Source organism: Myotis brandtii, unplaced genomic scaffold, assembly GCF_000412655.1.
Source record: "Myotis brandtii unplaced genomic scaffold, ASM41265v1 scaffold143, whole genome shotgun sequence".
NCBI classification, from domain to species: Eukaryota; Metazoa; Chordata; class Mammalia; order Chiroptera; family Vespertilionidae; genus Myotis; species Myotis brandtii.
Window position 1 is genome coordinate 3,960,429 of NW_005355115.1, and position 20,227 is coordinate 3,980,655.

A 20,227-nucleotide genomic window follows, 5' to 3' on the forward strand; every position below is an offset into this window, starting at 1 on the left:
AAAAGAAGGAAGGAAGGAGGGAAGGAAGGGAGGAAGGAATAAGGAAAGTAAGGAAGGAGGGAAGGAAGGGAGGAAGAAAGGAGGGAAGGAAGGGAGGAAGAAAGGAAGGAAGGAAGGAAGGAAGGAGGGAAGGAAGGCCACGAACAAGCAATCTTCAGAATCCTCACCCACAAAATAATAACAATAATAAAAAAACAAAACAAAAACACCAGCTGGGTCTGGTTTGCTTTCAAAAAGTAGAGCAGCAAGTGACCTGCCTAACCCAAGGTAGAAACCAGGGACGTTCTCTGCACTGAAACCCAGGTTGAACAATCAGGTAGCTTCACTCTCTTCCCAGCCAAAGATGATAGAGGACCGAAGGGGAGAAACAGGTAAGATGCAGTGCTGATGCCCACATCATGCTTATATCCATTTTGATTCCCACTCAAGGGCACTCCTGCCGTACAATTTCAGCTCAGAATAAAAACAGTCCCTCAGAGAGAACCACGGGGCCACAGCGGCCTGAACCTATAGGGAAACCTGTTCACCTCCCAAGGAGCAAGCCCGGAGGACCCCAGGCTGCGGAAGAGGCACAACCAGGCTCGTCGCAGGTTCCAACGGGGACTACTCGACCTTGGGTAGCTTGTAAGGTGAACAGAGCAAATTGAAGACCAGTATTATTATTGAGTTTTATAAATAACACATTATTAGAAATGTCTAGAAGTTCACAAAATAATTAGAAGGTACATGATAAATGGTTAACAGTTGTTAAAACTGTTAGATAGTTCCCTATCTTTGGGGGGTCTCTTTACTTTTTATTGTGTGTATTTTTCTGGATGATTGGTATTTTATACAAGGATTATGTTTATGATAAAAACATACAGATCCCAGACAAACAGACAAAAGCCTTCCATCTCACTGTGCTTTGCCGTCTGGAAGAGCTTTCCCTTCCACGATATATGCCCTTGGATCCTTACAGCCTAGTGAGGCCCACAGAATGGCTGGAGTTCTCCCATTCTGAAGTGACAGAGAAGGACAAGTGACTTGCCCAAGACCACAGACTAGGACAGAACCCTCTGTTTCCAATTCCAGTCAAAGCATGGAAAGCTGTCTTCTCTAGGGAGGCACAGAAAAGCCATGACAATTCTGTCATGACCTTAATGGATTCCAAATGCCACTGAGAGCAGACAGTTGACACTTTTAAGACAGTAACTAACAAAGAAGAGGTCTCACTCTTCTACTCATGGCCAGGCCAGCTGACTCACCCAATCTCCTCTCAAATCTGCTTAACATGCAAGATAGCTTTTCACTCCTGTCAAGAGGCCATCAATGAAGACATGCCAGCCCCAAACTGAGAGACCAGGAGTAGCACCCAGGTAAAAGTCCTTGACTTTTAGCTATTGGCTTCATCCTTTCGATTGTCTAGGCATTAACAAGGTTATAGCAAATCCTGGCTGTGAGCTTGGAGCACACCTAGATAAGACTAGTGATACAACCAGAAAAGAAAGCAGGCTATAGGGGCACTAAAAGAAGCTTAATAAATAACAAAGAGGATGCCAGAAGCCAAAGACTAATTCAGCAAGAAAATATACCAACGTGTTTCACCTCCTCTTCTAACCCTGTCCTTAGGGGTGTTTTATGGAATAAAAAGGCTGAAAAGGGAGACAGCTGAAGCCAAGCATCTGGAAGATCATTTAACCACATTAACTCAACCCTGAAAAACAATTAGTGACGCTATTTTTAATACTATCACTTTTGTTTATGCAGGACCTGCCTTCCTAAGCATTCAAAAGGTTTTGCCAGATAAATCCTATTTGCTTTAGTCTCCCTGAGGAAGGACTGGGTGGGGGTCACACAATAACCCGGAGGGCTCAGCTCGGACTATGTAGGGCAAGCATGTCAAACTTGTGGCCCGAAGTTCGAATGCGGCCCACAACGAATATTTTTGTGGCCCAGCCAAAATAATGGCATGTAAGAAAACATTAATTTTATCATTGCTCTTGTTCTATTGTATAGTATACTTTTTGACATAAACCTACGTTTCTATGAAAATTGAAGCTTGTGTTTTTTTGCAGCTCACATAAACTTAAACCTTATTTGGCCCATGTTAGCCTTTGAGTTTGACAAGCTTGGTAGGGCCTAAGTGCCTTCATTAAAGGACCAGAGCCCTAAGCAGCTTCAGAGATAGAAGACCTTGCCCCTAGTCGGGGAGACAGGTGAAGAGCCACTAGCATCAGAGAGCAGGAGTGCTTTGAGGGCACAAAGGAGCGGTGCCTGGCTGGGGGAGGGCCAGACAAGAAGGCTGTCTTCCTGAAAACACAGACATACCTTCCTCATCTGATTATAAACTCACACTGGAGTACCCTGGCATTATACAATTAAGAGGTCTAGACTTCTGGAAACAACTTCCTTCGGTGTCTGCTGAGAACTGGTGTCTAAGAACAACCCCCTTGCCTCCATCAACTACACTAAAAATAAAAAGGCAAAGAGAAGACAGCAACTCTCTCAGCTACCAGCCCCATTTCTGGGGAGTATCCAAGTTAAGCCAGTGCTGTGGCACAAGATCATCAAAGCCCTAAGAAAACTGGGCCCCAAAAGTCTGGCTTCCTCAATGTCTAGATGTGTTCCACCAGCTTCACCCAACACTTTTCAGTTCATAAAACACCAGGAGAAAAAAAACAAAACAAAAAAACACCAGGAGACATGGATCCTCAAACACACCCTCCAGTCATCCCCAGCCGTAACTACATTACAAATCTGCCTGTCCCCACCTGTATCCACCAAAGTCACCACCAATCTCGAATGCATGTCACGACCCATCAAAGGAGTCATTCCAACACAAGCATGGGGAGAAGCATCAACAATCTTTTTTTAACAGGCTGCTCACTGACGATGTCCCCAACCTCACCTTTTTTTATTGCTTCATCGCAGGAAAGGAGACTCTCAATTTTACTCCCACTTCAAAAATGCTCTGGGCTACCTGGCAGAAAGCAAAAGGCTTATTCTAGTTTGAATAAAACAAAGCCTTTTCTTATACACTGAGTTTTTCAAAATGGAATTTGTTCGTTCAACAAATATTTACTGAGTATCTTTCACTTGCCAGGCACCGTGCTATATGCTGTAAACTCATTACCTTTAATGCTCAATACCCCTGCATAAAAGATAATGTCACTCTCACTTTACAACAGTGGTTCTCAACCTTCTGGCCCTTTAAATAGAGTTCCTCATGTTGTGACCCAACCATAAAATTATTTTCGTTGCTACTTCATAACTGTAATATTGCTACTGTTATGAATCGTAATGTAAATATCTGATATGCAGGATGGTCTTAGGCGACCCCTGTGAAAGGGTCGTTCGACCCCCAAAGGGGTCGAGACCCACAGGTTGAGAACCGCTGCTTTACAAGGTACAAGACCAAGGATCCTACTGGTTAAGCAACTTGCCTAAAGTCCCACAGCTGATGAGTGGCAGAGTCTGGGTTTAAACCAGGTGTGCCAAGCTCCAAAATCAGACTCTCTCACACTGCTCACCCACTCCCAATTCTCCACATACCCACCCTCCCAAACTCCCCTGTCCTCCACAGGGGGTCAGCTCAGTGAAAAAGATGAACAATTAAACTCATCACACAAGATAAGTTCCAGAACAGAGGTTCAAACACAGTGCTGTGGGGGCCAAGAGGAGGAACGGAAAGCAGGAGAGTCTTCTCATGGGTGACAGGGGAGCTGGGTTTTAGGGGACAAGCAGTTTCAGAGACACGGTGAGCATTATCAAGAGAGTACAGTGCACAAGCAAAGAAGAATACAGTAAACGGACGGCCACAGCAAGTTCAGGAGCAGCAGGAAATTTAGGAGCGATGAAGAACAGGACAGATGAAGTGGAGTGGCAGCAACTCAGGCTAGAGGGTTGGGTTTGGGCTAGAGTGTAAAGAATCTTTGGCTATGACTGTATCCTAAAAAAGGGGAACCCGTGGCATTTCTAAGGGAAGAAACATGGTTTTTTTTAATAGAAAAATAATTTCAGCAGAGAAGCTAGACTGGAGTTGGGAGAGACTGCCATCACATTTCATTTGTCCTATATGCACCTATAACAGGTGCATTGTAAAGCACCTATTCTGTGCCCTGCACTATCCTAAATGGGAGAATGCAATAATGAATAAGATATAGTCCCTCTTCTCAGTCTTAGAAGAGTCAGACAAGTAAACAGGCAATTACAATAAAGGATAAATGTGAAAATAGAAGCACAGAGGAAGGGCACTAAAAGGGGTGAGGTCCTGAAAGGAGGTGACATTTAAACTGATGTGAAGGACCAAAAGGGAAGGAAAGAGGGAGAGGGGGGAATGCATCCTGGACAGCAGGACCAGCCCTTGCAGATGCCCAGAAGCTAGAATGAAGTACATTCAGAGTGCTGTTAAGAGACTGAATCCAGGTGAGAAATGAAGGCCTGGTTTACCCAGAGGTCCTCGGCACTCAAAAGGTGGTGGTAAGGATGTGAAGGGAGTAGATTGAAAGATAATACGTGAATAAGGGGTGTCTGAGAAGAAATGGATTTAGACAAGTAAAAGAGAACCGTAAAGGGGGAGAATCAACTCAAAATCCATCAGACTTCACCCTGCAGTTTAATCATTTGCTAAAATGTGATCAGCATCCAGAAAGTCTGAGGACTTCAACCAAAACACAAAGATGTACCCTATGGAGATAACACGTTTCAGCACGCTGCCTGCAACACAAGCTGTAAAGTACATTATCCTGAGACACGTGGCTCCTCAGTTAATGGAGGAGAACAGCAGAGACTGACAAAATCACGTGTGCCACAGGTGATTTTGAAAATAGAAGAGTTCATCACAGGGCTGGGTAGGAATTCCCAAGGAAAGCCCTAATTCCTAAACCCCCAATTCCCTGAAATCTGGTTAGACACCAGGCGCGTGCCTACTCTGATGGCAGGGTGGAGAGTCATTTACGGAAGAAAAAGATGGGCCCTGAGGGTGACTTAAATAGACAGGGCATGACTCAGAAGGAGGGGAAGAGTGAGTCGTAAATGCAGGGCAAAGGAAAGCCAGTCTACCACACCGTGGGCACACCTCTGCCCCAAGGCTGCCAGAGGCCTACCTGGCTAAGGAAAAGGCCTGAGCGCTGAGCCAGGGTCTTCCTCAGCAACACAAGCCTCAGCAGAAGCGCATTTGCTTTCCATTTTCCTCTTAAGCTGGGGAAGGAACTGCTTAAAATGCCATGTTGTGTGGGTCTTTCCTATGTAGTTTGTTACTTGCTTGTTAAAAGAAAGATGCATCCAGTCTGTCCACGAGTTTAACACTATGGCTACTTCAATGGCTCATGTCGGTAATCAAAGTCAGAAATGAGCCTTATATTTACATGTACATTAATATGTCCTCTCTCTCTCACTCTCCCTCCCCCCTCCTCCCCTAATGTCCTAATACCCTAATGTCACTCTGCTCATCCAACCCAGGCTCAAGGTTTTGCAAAGGCCAACTGGAATCATGAAGAAAGAGCCCAGATTTGGCTAATATGGCACAGAGGGCTCCGTCACCAAGGTCCCAGCACCAGTTATTATTTCTGAGAGGAAGGAGAGAGCTGTGATGAAGAGCTCAGCTCCTAAAACATTTTTTAAATAACCAAAAAATTTTACTTGCAATATGGGTATACATCTAACCATCACAATAAACCAACAAACAGATACAAATTGCCACTAGGCATATTTTAAAGTTAACTTCATACTTAAAAAAAAAAAAAAAAAGGCTCAATTGCCAAAGCCAGATTGCCTAGAATCAAATTCCAGATCTGCCACTTACAAGCTCAGTAACCTTGAGCAAATTACTTAACCACTCCATACCTCTATTTACTCATCTGTAAAATGGGGATAATAGCGGTATTTACTTCATAGGGTTGTTATAAAAATTAGTTAATACATTTAAAGCACTCACCACAGTGCCAGGCACGTAAAATGTGCTTGATAAGCACTATTATCATCATCATCATCATCATCACTCAACTGCAAAGAAGCCTCAAAGCTTCAGCAGGAAATCGCTGGCTTTTAACACTTTTTTATTTTTTAAACTGTGTTTTTACTGATTTGAGACAGAGGAAGGGAGAGGGAGAGAGAAACATCAAATGAGAGAAACATTGATCAGCTGCCTCCTGCATGCCCATTACTGGGAATCAAGGCCTCCACCTGGGCATGTGTCCTGATGGGAATCGAATACCCAACCTCTCAGTGCATGGGACCACACTCAATGAAGTGAACACGCCAGCCAGGGCTTAACAACACTTTAAATAGTTTAAAAAGCTGTACTTTGCCCTGACTGGTTTGGCTCAGTGGATAGAGCGTCGGCCTGCGGACTGAAGGGTCCCGGGTTTGATTCCGGACAAGGGCATGTACCTTGGTTTTCGGGCACATCCCCAGTAGGGAGTGTGCAGGAGGCAGCTGATCGATGTTTCTCTCTAATCGATGTTTCTAACTCTCTATCCCTTTCCCTTACTCTCTGTAAAAAATCAATAAAATATATTTAAAAAAAAAAAAAGCTGTACTTCATCTCTCTAGCATCAGAATAGCAGCCCAAACCAGTACAGGTCCTGCATAGAGACTCCAGGTTCAATCATGAAGCGGAGATTAGTGCTGAGATCTGACTAGCATAATAACAACAAATACATATTGAGGGTCAGGTAATGTTCTAAATGCATTAATATATTAACTTATTTAACCCTCAGAGATACTCTTACCAAACCCATTTGATTGATGAAAAAGCTGAGGCATAGAGAGCAATGTAATTTTTCTTTTTTTAAAAATATATTTTTATTGATTTCAGAAAGGAAGGGAGAGGAAGAGATAGAAACATCAATGATGAGAGAGAATCACTGATTGGCTGCCTCCTGCACGCCCCACAACCCAGGCATATGCCCTAACCAGGAACTGAACATGTGACCTCCTGGTTCATAGGTCAACCACTGAGCCATGGCTGCCGGGCTCTTTCTTTTTTGTAAATATCCCCAAAGAGTAAGGATTTTTTTTTTATTTTTAGAGAAAGTGGAAGGGAGGGGAGAGGAGAGAGGAGAGGAAGAAGCATTGAGGTATAAGAGACACATCATTGGTTGCCTCCTGCACCTGCAACCCTCTGGTGTGCAGGCCAACGCTCTAACCACTGAGCACACCAGCCAGGGAGATCTATGTAATTTCTAAAGGTCACAGAGCTACAAATGGCAAAGCCAGGATATGAACTACACAGACTGGCTCTGGAGTCAATGCTCTTAACATGTACACACACTCACCACACTGTCCTTGCTGATCACAATTACCAAGGGGGCATCCACACATTGTCCTCAGAAAGAAAAGGTTCCTAACCTTCTCATGGAGGCACAGCTAAATAGCATCAGTGCTTCAAGTACCTGAAGGTATTGAAGCTGGCCCAGTAACAGTGATTTGGGTTGGTGTGTCTGCAGACAGACGTTTTTTTTTTTTGGGGGGGGGGGGGTTTAGAGCAGGGAGCAGGAGATGGTTAGTGAGGTGTCCAAGACCAAACCAGACCTCCCAGTCCAGGATGGAGCAGAGGTCAGCCCTGAAACTGGCTTCAGTAAGAAGCCTACTCCCAACTTTGGCTTGGGCATAACCACAGGGCATCAAAGCAAGGGAGGACCATATTCACTGCATTCCGTGGCTCCAGACCCCTTTCTTTTTCTCCAACCCCAAGTCCACTATCTCTAAAGCCATGTTTAGTTTGGCTAATAAACTGATTTATTTTAAAATGTGATTTGATGGGGAGAGCACAAAGGAAGAGAAGCAAGCTACCAGAAGAGAAAAGGGCAAGTTCCACAATCCTTTACTTCCATCACCACACTGTCCAGGCTGTAAAGCAGTTCTCAAAATATTAGGGGTCTCAGAGAGCTATGTAATAAACATTCCCAGAGCTTTACACCAGTCAGCTTGACCTCTTACCATAAATCCATCTGGATTCTTCTGCCTTTCCTCCTCCTCTGACCTGACCTACCACCAAATCCACACCCCCAAGAACACTAAGGAGCCCTTCTTACACAAGAAAGAAAAGAAAAGAAGAGAAAAGAAAAGAAAAGAAAAGAAAAGAAAAGAAAAGAGAAATGCTGCAAGAGTGAACTCAGGAGTTGGTAGCAGCAGGTGCCTAAAAAATGGTCAGTGAACACCATCAGAAATTTGTTTTCTCATGACTCCCCACCATCTGTCACCCACAAATCTCCACTTCAGGCAGGATACCAAACTGAAGATGTGATGGGAAAACTGAAGAAGACAGTGAACATGTAGGAAACTGCTTGTGACAGGGGTGTGTTAAAATATTTACAGCCTGATCTCCGCGCTACTTGCCCATGTTCGCTTGCACAGGTGAAGGCACACAATTCTACCTCCGACTCTCGAAAAATCAGCATGCAATCTAAGTAGAATACTAATTTAGGGACCACAGGCAAAGGGTAACCTCTATAGAACAGCGCCCTCCTCAGAGTTAGTGATTCTCAGCATCATTCCGAGCCCATGCATCCTGCTTCCGGGGAGCATGCCAGCCTGTCTCCGGAGGCCACCTTACCCGCTTTGGGGTTGGGCTTGGGCAGGTCGCTACCTCTTCTTCCTCCAGGCAGGCACTGTGATGCTTCCAGTCCCTGGGGCCCCAGGGTCTTCAGCTGAAATTGGGGCAGATGCTCCTATAGAGACTGTGGAAAGGCTGGTCTAAGTCTGTAAGGGTCATTTGGCTCGAGTCCCTTCCTCACCAAACCTGCCCAGCATCCTCCAGGCTTCCCCTTCCCCACTGTGCTCCCCACAGGAAGACCCCATGGCTCCCCCACCGGCCTGATGCAGTCGGACCTCGGCCACGAGCTGCAGGTGTCTTTACTTCTCAGTTGAAAAATGGCCCTGCAAATCGTGACTCTGCTTCTCCGGGACCAGCAAACCTACTTCAGGCTCCCGCGTCCTGCACCCCTCCCCCAGGGCTGCCATTGGATCCTAGGGTCCCTCGCTTCCTACCCAAGCTCCCTCTTGTTTTCTCTCTGCCCCAAACCTTCCTCCATTCCATTTCCTCTCCGCAACCCTGGAGCTAGTCCCTCCTCCGCCCGGACCCCAGGCCAGTGCCCCCATGACCCTCCCCCGAACTCCGGCCTCCCGGCCCAACTACTCCAAGCCCACAACAAACTTTCTTCCGCGGCCCGCTGCCTTCAGGCTGCCATCTTGTCGCGGGGCAGGCCGGGTAGTGGCCACGGCTTTGGGAATCCCCACGCACTGGGCGCCTTGCGTCACGGGGGGCGTGGTGATGGGCGTGGCCTCGGCTGGGCGCCGGGTGGAGGGGAATGATGGGGATGTCCTCGGAGCGGGATTCGGAAGCCAGGCCGCTGGAGGAGGAAGGTGTAGCAGTAGGGAAGTAGCGGGAAGGATGGGGAAATATTCTGGTACTCAAAAAAAAAAAAAAAAACCCCAAAAAAAACCCAAAACACACACACAGAATAGGGGGAAACAGCACAAAAATATGGTGGGAGAGTCTTAGCGCTGCTTTCCCATCATCCAAAGAATAAAAGCAGCTTCTCAGATTGTCACGCAGAGATCCGCATGGCCCAGCCTCCTCCACATTCACCAGCCTAATTTTCCACCTCTCCCTGGGACTTCAGGCTCCCAATTGCCCTGTGTATTCAGGTCTTAAAATGCCCAAGCCCTGTTCTCCCCTTTCATTTATCAATTCGTACGCCTCCAGCCCTGAGCTCAAATTGTCACCTCCTCCAGGAATCCTTTCCCGACCCCCCAGACTGGATTTGGTGCTCCTTTTGCATTTACTAGTACACGCAACTTCATTGTAGTTAACCTGTGCTGTAATTATTCGTTTACATGCTGTATCCCTCACTAAGCTGACGCTCTTTCAAGGCAAAAACTTTGTCTGATTGCATCTTCATATTCCCCATTCCCCAGCAGGTACCTGGAAAAAAAAAAATGCTTAATGACTAAAGAGCATGGCAACCTCCGATGCATTAAGCATACTTCTGCCTCAGGATTCTAGGTTTGCTGTTCCCTGTGCGGGGAATGTTCTTCCTCCGGATATTCACTCCCATGAATGTCTCTGCTCATATGTCACCACCTCAGAGAAGACTTCCCTGGTCACTCTATCTAAAACAGCATCTTCAGCCACTTTCCCTTACCCTGCCTTAATTTTTTCTTTCATAGAACTTATTGTTATCTGACATATTAAGTATTTCTCGGTATATTTACCATCTCCCACTATAATGCAAACTCTACAGGTCTGGGACTTTTTCTCACTCGTCACTGTAGCCCCAGTGTCGAAAACAAATCCTAACATAGTAGATGTTCAATAAATGTTTATTGAACTAATAAATGGCATGGAGATGAGTGATAGAGAAATTTTATAAAATCCTTTTTTAAAAATATTTTTTTTATTGATTTCAGAGAGGAAGGGAAAGGGAAAGAGAGATAGAAACATCAATGATGAAAGAGAATCATTGATTGGCTGCCTCCTGCACGCCCCCCACTGGGGATCAAGCCCACAACCCAGGCAAGAGGTAGCAACTTGCCCTTGACCGGAATGGAATCTGGGACCATCTGAAGGCCGACGCTCTATCCACTGAGCCAAACTGGCTAGGGTAGGGCTGATAGAGGAATTTTGGAATATAGAGGTGAGGAGGAGAGGTTTAAAATATTACAGAATAGAAAAAAGTTTTACAGGCCCCCAAGGCCAGATGCGGCCCTATCAGGAATGGTAGGCCACACAGAACCCAGGCTCAGAAAAGAAAGGAGTAGAATGAGAGCCAGGTGGAACTCGAGAGGTGGGTCCTCAGGGAGCAGAGTCCTCCTGGGAAAACTACAGCTCAGGTAGAGGAAGTGGGGTGGGCTGGAGGCCACTGAGAAGTTTACTCAGATCTAAAGACAACATCCACCCGGAGCCCAGGCCCCTCTCGGCCAGATGGTTCCGGAGGAGCCTCAGCATCTGTTCCTCTGGAAATTATCCAGCGCTCCCTTCTGCCTGTCTTCTCTGGTGACAGCCGGAACAATTGTCCAGGAATTCCATCTGCTCCCCTGTCCTTCTCCCCTCCACAGCTCATCAACATTTCAGAGCAGAGAGGTGTCCCATTTCCCCGGGTCTAGGGAATGGGGGCTGGGTCTGTCCCTTGGTGGCCTGTCCCTCAAACACTTAACTTCACCAACACACATAAATAAAACCTTTGCAGACACCCCAGGTCCCCAGAGGCTACAGGTCAACCACCTTTATTTCCCATCCTGTCCTTTCAATCCCATACAACTTTTTATTATTGCTAATTTAATAAAATCTCACTAAATGAAACAATCGTACTGGTTCTTGCAGAGTTTAAAATAAGGGCTCTCAGTCATTATACAATTTAAGGTTCCCCTTAAATTGCCAGTACGGTACTTTCAAACTGTGACGTTCATTGTAATATAAGACCACAAATTCAGATTTTTTGAAATACCACTTTCACTGTTTACTAAAAGGAGTCTGCCTGAAAGAAGAAATGAGGAAGCTGGTTTTCTTTTCTAAATAGGACTGACCCACCCTCCCCCCAACCTCTTCTCTACCTTTCCTGAAATTGTTTTGTGATCCACAGAGGGAGGAAAGCCCACGGACTGCAGGTAAACACACGTATGGTATGTAAATTTGAAAAGTGATCCAACTTCATATTTTGTAAACAGAAAGTATCAGCAAATATAAACATGCCTTTGAAGAGAAAGGAAATCAGTCCTCCAGAGTTTTTAACTTTTAGGATATGTGAGATAAAGATGTTTTTACTTGGAAGTTACCTTATCACTCCCTCTGTGGATACACGTATACCTATGTATATGTTTTGATTTCAGAGAGGAAGGGAGAGGGAGAGATAGAAACATCAGTGATGAGAAAGAACCATTGATCGGCTGCCTCTTGTATGCCCCACACTGGGGATCAATCGAGCCTACCACCCAGGCATATGCCCTGACTAGGAATCAAACCATGACCTCCTGGTTCATGGGTCAATGCTCAATCACTGAACCGCTCCAGCTGGGTTATTCTTAAACCACAATTACATAATTGTTCACCATCACTGTAAGAGAACTGTGAGGAAGGTGGTGAAGATTAAAGACCTCTTCTAGGCTTTAGGGGTTTTATGAAGTAGCTGCAATTTGCAGGAGAGTCAGGCTAACTGCATTTTTTTTTAAAGTCCTTTAAGGAAGTTGGATATTTTTTCATTGATTTTTAGAGAGAGTGGGAGAGAGAGGGAAAGACAGAGAGAATCAATGTGAGAGAAATACATCAATTGGTTGCCTCCTGCACAAGCCCTGACCAGGGCCTGGGCCGGGAGGAGCTTGCAACCAGGGTACGTGCCCTTGACCGGAACCGAAACCAGGTCCCTTTGGTCCGTAGGCCGATGCTCTATCCACTGAGCGAAACTGGCTACGGCAGGCTCATTGCATTTTGATGGCAGTTTTCATGTGGTTGTGCCTAGGTGTCCACAGGGCTGCAGTGACTGCAGGGACCGCCTGCACAAGCATGGTCAAGTACTTCCCAGAACACAAGCTGCTTGACCCAGATTGAAGACAGTTCTTTCTCCTGATTCTATTTATGTGGACTTAGTCTCCCAACTGGAATAGAAGTGTTGTTGTGGAGTCTGGGTTTGGCCTGACAGACTATGCAGGTGGAAAAGGACCTTGGAATAGAAGTGGGTCCTGGACAAAGACAGAAATTGGAGCTCCAGGTATTGGAGGAAACCGCTAAAGATTTTGAACCTCCCTGGCTGGTTTGGCTCAGTGGATAGAGCGTTGGTCTGGGGACTGAAGGGTCCAGGTTCAATTCCGGTCAAGGGCACATGCCCAGGTTATGGGCTCGATCCCCAGTAAGGGGCGTGCAGGAGGCAGCCGATCAATGATTCTCTCTCTCTCTCCCTTCCTCTCTGAAATCAATAAAATATATATATACTAAAAAAACTATTCTTAAAGTAAAATCCTTAAAAAAAAAGAGTTGAAAGCATTCTAGGCTCAGCTCCATAGCCCTTTGAACTGTTCATCATGACAGCTAGAAGGGTCTTAAAGCCATATGCAACCTTTTTGGTTGCAATTGACATTCTGTACTAATAGTTCAAAGCCAGGAAGCTGCCTATATTCTTTTTTTTTTTTTTTTTTTTTTTACCCTCACCTGAGGGTAATTTTTCCATTGATCTTTAGAGAGAGAGTGGAAAGATGGGAGAAGGGGAGAGGGAGAGTGAGAGAGAGATTGAACATCAATGCGAGAAAGATACATGGACTGGTATGTGCCTCAACCAGGGGGCCTGGATGGATCTTGCAACTGAGGTATGTGCCCTGGACTGGAATCAAACCCGAGACCCTTTGGTCTGAAGGCCAATGCTCTAACCACTTAGCACACCGGTGAGGGCAACTGCCTATATTCTTATTTGTGACCCTGATTGGACATGCTGTACCCTAGTTACATGGCTGTTTTGACAATGATTTCAAAACGTCAAGAGGGATAACTTAGTCTGCTTCCGTAGATTTAAGTTATACACATCTCCTGATTCTTCTATTAATAGAAATCCACAGCTGCCACCCTGGGGGATAAACTTATTATGTGTAAATGTCTTTTTCATAACTCGGGATGTTGAATTTGATGGGAGCCCAAGAAATGTAATTTAAATGACCTTGAAAGTTGCATTCTTTAATATTCTTAAAACCACTTAAACCTTAAGAGATAATGAAGGCAGGAACCCAAACAGGGATTTGTGCACCCATATATGCAATAATGCTATTTATAGCAGCATTATTACAATAGCCAAAAAGAGGAAGTAACCCAAGTGCCAACTAACAGATGAATGGGTAAACGTAGTGTGGCATATATACACAAAGGAACATATTTTAGCCCCCCTAACAGGGAAATTCTGACACATGCTATGACATGGATGAACACTGAGGACATTATGTTAAGTGCAATAAGCCAATCACAAAAGGAAAATTTCTGTATGATTCTATTTATATGAGGTACCTAGAGTAGTCAAATTCATAGAGACAGAAAGTAGAGTGGTGGCTGCCAGGTTCTGGGGGAAGAAACGATGTGGAGTTGTGTTTAATGGGTACAGAGTGTCAGTTCAGGAAGATAAAAAGTTCTGATGCTGGGTGGAGGTGATGGTTGTCCAGCAATGTGAATGTTGGCCATCAATGTTAGTGCCACTGAACCGTACACTTCAGAGTGGTTAAAATGGTAAACGTGACCCACGATAAAAAAGATTTCCTGTAAAAAATAAATACTTAAAATATACATCGCATACATCTTTATATGATATCAAGTCTTGTTTCTGGCTTCTGGTAGGGTCCTGCCTCTCCCAATTCTAAGGCAGGGCTTGTCTCCCCCCTTCAGAGTCTGGGAACCCCGAGGTGAAGACCTGTGCCTCCCCTGTCAGACTTCCATTTCGGGTCTTGGGGAAGCTCAGAAAGTAAAGAAGGAACAGCTCACCTCCCTCTTCTGACTGCACTGCGGCTCCCTCGGCTCCCTCGTCAGGGCCTGCTTCACTCTGACCTGGTAGAGGCGGGGTAGTTCTGCGGTCCCAAGTCCCTTTGCTGAATCGGAAGGGCTTTGCTCCATCATGGACGGTTACCTGAAATTTGGGCCCTGAATGTAATAGATGAAGCAATGGTTTATACATAAGAGGCTAACAGAGGAGATTCAGCTCCCAGAAACTTCATGTAAACCTTCAGGGATGGCTCCTTCAGCTGCTGCTAGAGAGGCTGCAACAGGACCTGCCTGGGCTGTTGATGCCTCCCCCAACCCCTCTGGGTGCTGGGTGGTTCCAGGACGGCGGGGGCTTCACAAGCATGTGCCATCTTGGTACTGCTGTGCTTTGCACTCAGAATTCTGGTTCTGGTGAAGCTTTGCCCTTCCAGGCCTGTGCACATGAGTCTGCACACCCTCATGGTCCCAAATGGACATGTTCCCTTGCTTGACATGTTGGACACTAGCTGCACGACTGAACACTGGACCCATCAGCCGGCAAAGTGTCCCGTCCCCCTCTGTCACTTTTCAACTAACCTCCAAACCCACAATCGGTATCTATCCTTGCCCAGCCTCCGCCCTTTCCTTGAGCAGGTATCTCCCAAGCATGGCATTTAGAGCCTGAGACATGGCACTCCAACCCCCGAGGCGCACAATAAGCCCTGCCAAAACACACACACACACACACACACACACACACACACACACACACACGTACACGCGAGTCAAACACAGCCAAAAGGTGGGGCACAATGCCTGGTTTGGATTTCAGCCCTGCAGCAGCTGGCTCCAACTCCTGCATGCGGTAGGGGTGGGGGTGGAGGACAGGAAACAAGCAGGGGGAGGAGAGGGAGGACATTTGTTTCAGGACCCAAAGGCCCCTGTGCTGGCAGAAAGCCCAGCGAAGGGTGGACGACTTGGGCCTGCCCGACTTCCTACCTGCTCCAACTCAGCTCCCACCTGGGCCCCCACTTGTTGGGCTGACAAGAACTGGCTTGGAGAGACAGGGGCAGCACAAAACAAGCAGGTAGATGAGGACAAAGGCCAGGTCTGCATGCCCCTTGGTCTTCACGGGGTCCAGAGCCGAGAGGTACACCCGGTCCCCTGTTAACTTGTAGTGTGTGGACAGTGAGAGTGACTGTGCCTGCCCTATTGGACTATAAGCTGCCTGAGATCAAGGCCCAGTCCTTTTTTCATTCATATTAATTCATTCTTGTCCCTTATCCGGTGAGGACAAAGGCCAGGCCTGCATGCCCCTTGGTCTTCACGGGGTCCAGAGCCGAGAGGTACACCCGGTCCCCTGTTAACTTGTAGTGTGTGGACAGTGAGAGTGACTGTGCCTGCCCTATTGGACTATAAGCTGCCTGAGATCAAGGCCCAGTCCTTTTTTCATTCATATTAATTCATTCACTCATTCAACTAATGCTTGTTGAGTGTCTGGGGTCCCTTCCCTGCTCCTGACCACAGTGCTTACTATCATGCTGGGCTCTGACAGGGAGTGGGTGGGTCAATGAACGCGTGAATGAATGAGGCTCTTCTCTTCCTCCCCATTCTCTTGTCTCTGCACCCTCATTTGGTGTTGGTAACACGCAACTTTTTGTTTGAAAAGGAGTCCAGGGAGAGAGGAGGGGAACTTGAGAAAAAGAACCCAGGTAAGGGGTGGGGAGGCCAGGATGGATGAACCCCTGTGGCTGTGGAAGAAGGATTTATTAGCAGGTACCCAGAAAAGTGCTCAGGGAAGTGGGGAATCCTGAGGATGGGGAGACCAAGGAGAGCAGTAGTTACTATTCTGAATCAAAGTTGGAAATGAGCCCCATATGTCTAGTGGTCCCTCCGAAACGGAGGCCACTATTGAGGCAGGCTTAGGAGGACCCTAAAGTCATCAGGCTTCCAGCCCAGACTGTTCCCAAAGTCCTCCAAATGAAGCAGAGTTGATTAGCATCAGCCAGGGGGCTCTCACCACACAGCCCATACCAGTCTCCTTTCCCAGGGTCTCTGTGAAGCAGACTGCTGGGAGGCTGTGTCACTTAACTAGCTGCATGAGCACGGGGCAATGACAAACTTCTCTGTGTCTCAGTTTCTCCATCTAGAAAACGGGTTAAGCATAGTGCCGATTCCACAGAGCTGTTGTGAGGCTCAACTGAGTTCATGTATGTAAAGTGCTAGAACAGTGCCTGGCACATAGGACACCCATCTATTTACTAGCAAGGACCTTGAGGCTCAGAGAAGTTAGATGTGTCCTGAGGGCCACCCAGCTATGGATAGGGAAGCCAGGATTTGAAGCAGCTCTTGATATTCTTGCCTGAACACCACACCCTGAAGAGTACTAAGAGTGGTCCCAGGCTGATGAGAAAGGAAATGAGATGACAAAGATGGCGGGGCAGAATGTTTAACCTCAAGGCCTCCGGCAGATGGGTGCTCAGGTGAAAGGGGTGGGCCTGGAGCCGAGTGATCATGTAGAAAACGCTTGCCATGAGTCCGGTGTGGTGAAGAAGGGGTTGACAAGGGCCGAGGCAGTAGGAAAGAACTCCCATGGCCTCCCCAGGGCCAGGGGGAAGGAAGATCAGATAGAATTTGGCTGTGCCGAGCCAGCTCAGCCAAGGGTTCCGAAAACCGGAGTGAGGGCAGTGAAGGATGAAGAAATGACAGACAGAATAAGCTGGGTGTAGGTGGATCTCCTGTGCCTGGCTGAGGCCACAGAGAGAGATCCAGAGGGCAAGCTGAGCCTTTATTTTATAGCCAGAGGTAAACAAGGTAGTGGTTACCATAGTTACAATGTTCTTGTGAGTTTCACTTGTTTTGGCAGCACTTGCTGCATCTCCCTCAGCCCATTAGCTACCCAGATAAGATCTAGGGAGCGTCATAAGGTCAAGCCTAATTATGCTAAGAGGACTGTGCCCTCTAAGCTGGGACTGGTTTGTGGCTTTGCCAACAGGTCAGTCTGAGGCTTAACCCTATAGCCACGCCCTACATTTGGCGAGCAGCCGGAACAAGGAAATGGAGGCAAGAGAGGAGGCAGGGATGGCCTTAAGGCTTTAGCATCAATTACTCAGGGAATAGCAAGGCCTCTGGCAGAGACAGGTGATTGGGACGGGGATGTTCTTGGAAATCCAAGCAATGAGACAAGCCCGCTGTCCAGGGTGATTATTAAATGGGGAAGGTGTGTGTGTTAGAAACAGGTTTGCAGAAACAGAGCCTGGACTACATACATGATGCCTTTTACATCGAGGGGCTTCCACCCCTAGTAGTGGATGGATTCTGAAAGATATTTAAACAGAAACTGTTGCTAAGAGACAAACCCCAGCACAGCCCAGAACAGCACAGTTCAACTTCCCATCATTACTCTTGTCACCGATCCCCCTCCTACTCCAGGGCAGGAAACTGGCTTTAACCCGGGACCCTACCCCTCAAGCCTCAGCAGCCACTCATCCCAGCCCCCACTCTCCCACCTCCCTGTAAAAGGAACTGCACTTCACACGCAGTGTCTCGTTCCACCCCCACAGTGACCCTGATAGAGATTAAGGCTGGCACTATTTGCTCCATTTTACAAATAAGGAAACTGAGGCCCAAAAAGGTTATGAGACTTTCTCGGGTGCCCACCTCCTTTCCTCAGCAGATCCACCGACATCTCTTGGTTCCCCGGGGGCACTCGTTTTTTTCTGTGGGAATAATAAAATGGTGGGGTACTGACTGATATTAAGGAGGCAGTGAAAATGGACAGTGGGGTGTGTGGCAACGTATGGATAAGTACCAAACATCAGGGCTGGAGCCATCCTTAGAGATCTCTGAGTTAGGGCATGCTATTTGCAAGGAAAACTTAAACCCAGAAAGATGGGTCTTGCCCACTGAGTACCTCTGACATATTGTCACGCTCTTTGTTCCAGTTATCTACCACTGCACTTAACAGATCACCTCAAAATTCCTGGCTTAAGACAACAATCTTTTTTCTAATCTCTCAGATTCCTGGGGGTCAGGGATTTAGGAAGGGCTCAGCTGGGCTGTTCTGACCTTATCGGTGGCTGAAGATGAAATGGCTGGAGCTGGAGCAGCTGCTGTGGGCGGGCTGTCCGGGCCTCTCTCTCTCCAGGTGGTCTCAGGTCCTCTCCATGTGACTGGTTGGGCTTTTTCATAGGGTAAGGTCAGGTGGGCAGTCAGATTACCGGGCAACTCAGATCTCCAAAGGCACGTGTCCCGGGAGAATCAGGTGGAAGCTGAATCATCTTTGTGACCTAATCTCAGAAGTCACATAGCGTCATGTCTACCACAGCCGACTGCCTCAAGTCAAGGGAAGGGATGATGGACCCTGCCTCTCAAAGGGAGGAATGTCAAAGTTACACAATTAGAAGCGCATGTGGGATGGGAGCTCTTTGGAAAATGCAGTCTGCCAGGCAGTTGCTCAATCACCTGGATTGATTGCAAGGCACAGAGGAAAGACAGGCCTGGTCTGAACACTGGCTTCATCACTCACCAGCTCTGTGACCTAACCCCTTGTATCCTCTCCTTCTCCATCCATAAAACCGGAGTGATAATAATACCTGCTTTGCGGAGCTGTGGTGAGATTTAAGTGGGATGGCCTGGCCCACAGGAAAAAAGTTTTTTCTTCTTCCAAGTTATGAGACAGCAGTGAACACACCATCAACCTAACTGCCTCACCCTGCCCATGAAGCAGACCTAAGTATCAAATAAGGCAAGGAGCCCTAGCTGGTTTGACTCAGTGGATAGAGTGTTGGCCTGCGGACTGAAGGGTCCTAGGTTTGATTACAGTCAAGGACACATGCTTGGGTTTTGGGCTTGATCCCCAGTAGGGGATGTGCAGGAGGCAGCCAATCAACGATTCTCTTCAATCATTGATGTTTCATCTCTCCCTCTCCCTTCCTCTCTGAAATCAATAAAAAAATAAAAAAAGAGAAACTAAGATAAATGAGAGTACACATTCACCACTAAACAGTACAAGACATGAAATGATAAATCGAGAACTAAATTACAGCAATAAACAAAACAAAGTCCTTGCCTTCAGAGATCTTATAATCTAGGGGAGCCAGTCAACATATAAATATGCTAATGGTATTATGTCAGATGGAGAAAAGGGCTGTGGAGAAAAATAAAGATAAGGGAAATATGCCCAGGGTCAGGGCGGGGTTAGTATATGGGTAGATCAGGGAGGGTCTATTTACTGAGATGAAATTTGAACAGAGAACTGAATGAAAATATGAGCGTTTGAGCGATGAAAATATATGGGTAAGAGCAGTCCAGACAGAAGGAATAGTTATTGCAAAGGTCCTGAGGCAGGGAACAGACTTGATGTGTTTGAGGATCAACATAGAGGCTAGTTTAGCAGAGCAGAATAAGGCAGGGATAGCATAGGGGTTAAGGTCAAAGGGGATCCACTGGAAGGTTTTGAGCAGAGATGTGACATAGTCTGACTTCTATCGTTGAGATACACTTTTTATTTTTGAATAATTTTAGATTTACAGGAAAGTTGATAAGATACTAAGGAGAGTTCTTATATACCAACCAGTTTCCCCTGATGTAAGTAACACTTTACCTGACCATGGTAGGTTTGTCAAAACTAAAAAGCCAACATCGGTACCCTAGTGTAAACTAAACTCCAGACTTTATTCAGACTTCACCAGCTTTTTCACTATTGATCTTTGTTTGTTTCAGTTTAGAATACCACGTATATTTAGCTGGCTTCCATGCTAGCAGGATCACCCTGGCTGCTCCACCATAGCAAACCCGTTAAGAAGCTGTTGCATTAGT

General features: G+C 46.6%; 1 protein-coding gene across 10 annotated transcripts in view; it reads right to left on the reverse strand.

The window, feature by feature from the left end:
* The window catches only part of TJAP1 (tight junction associated protein 1 (peripheral)), a 25,368-nt gene extending 16,153 nt beyond the window's left edge, over positions 1 to 9,215 (reverse strand). For 4 of the 10 annotated variants that reach the window (XM_005860979.2, XM_005860983.2, XM_005860978.2 and 1 more), the window contains exons 1-2: positions 9,137 to 9,215; positions 8,537 to 8,660 (exon numbers count right to left, since the gene is read on the reverse strand). The gene's annotated coding sequence lies outside the window, so the exon portion shown is untranslated. Of the gene's footprint in view, positions 1 to 8,536; positions 9,094 to 9,136 lie in introns of those variants that run through there. The other 6 variants (XM_005860981.2, XM_014535385.1, XM_005860982.2 and 3 more) reach the window with 6 other exon arrangements.
* Positions 9,216 to 20,227: the final 11,012 nt, after the last annotated feature.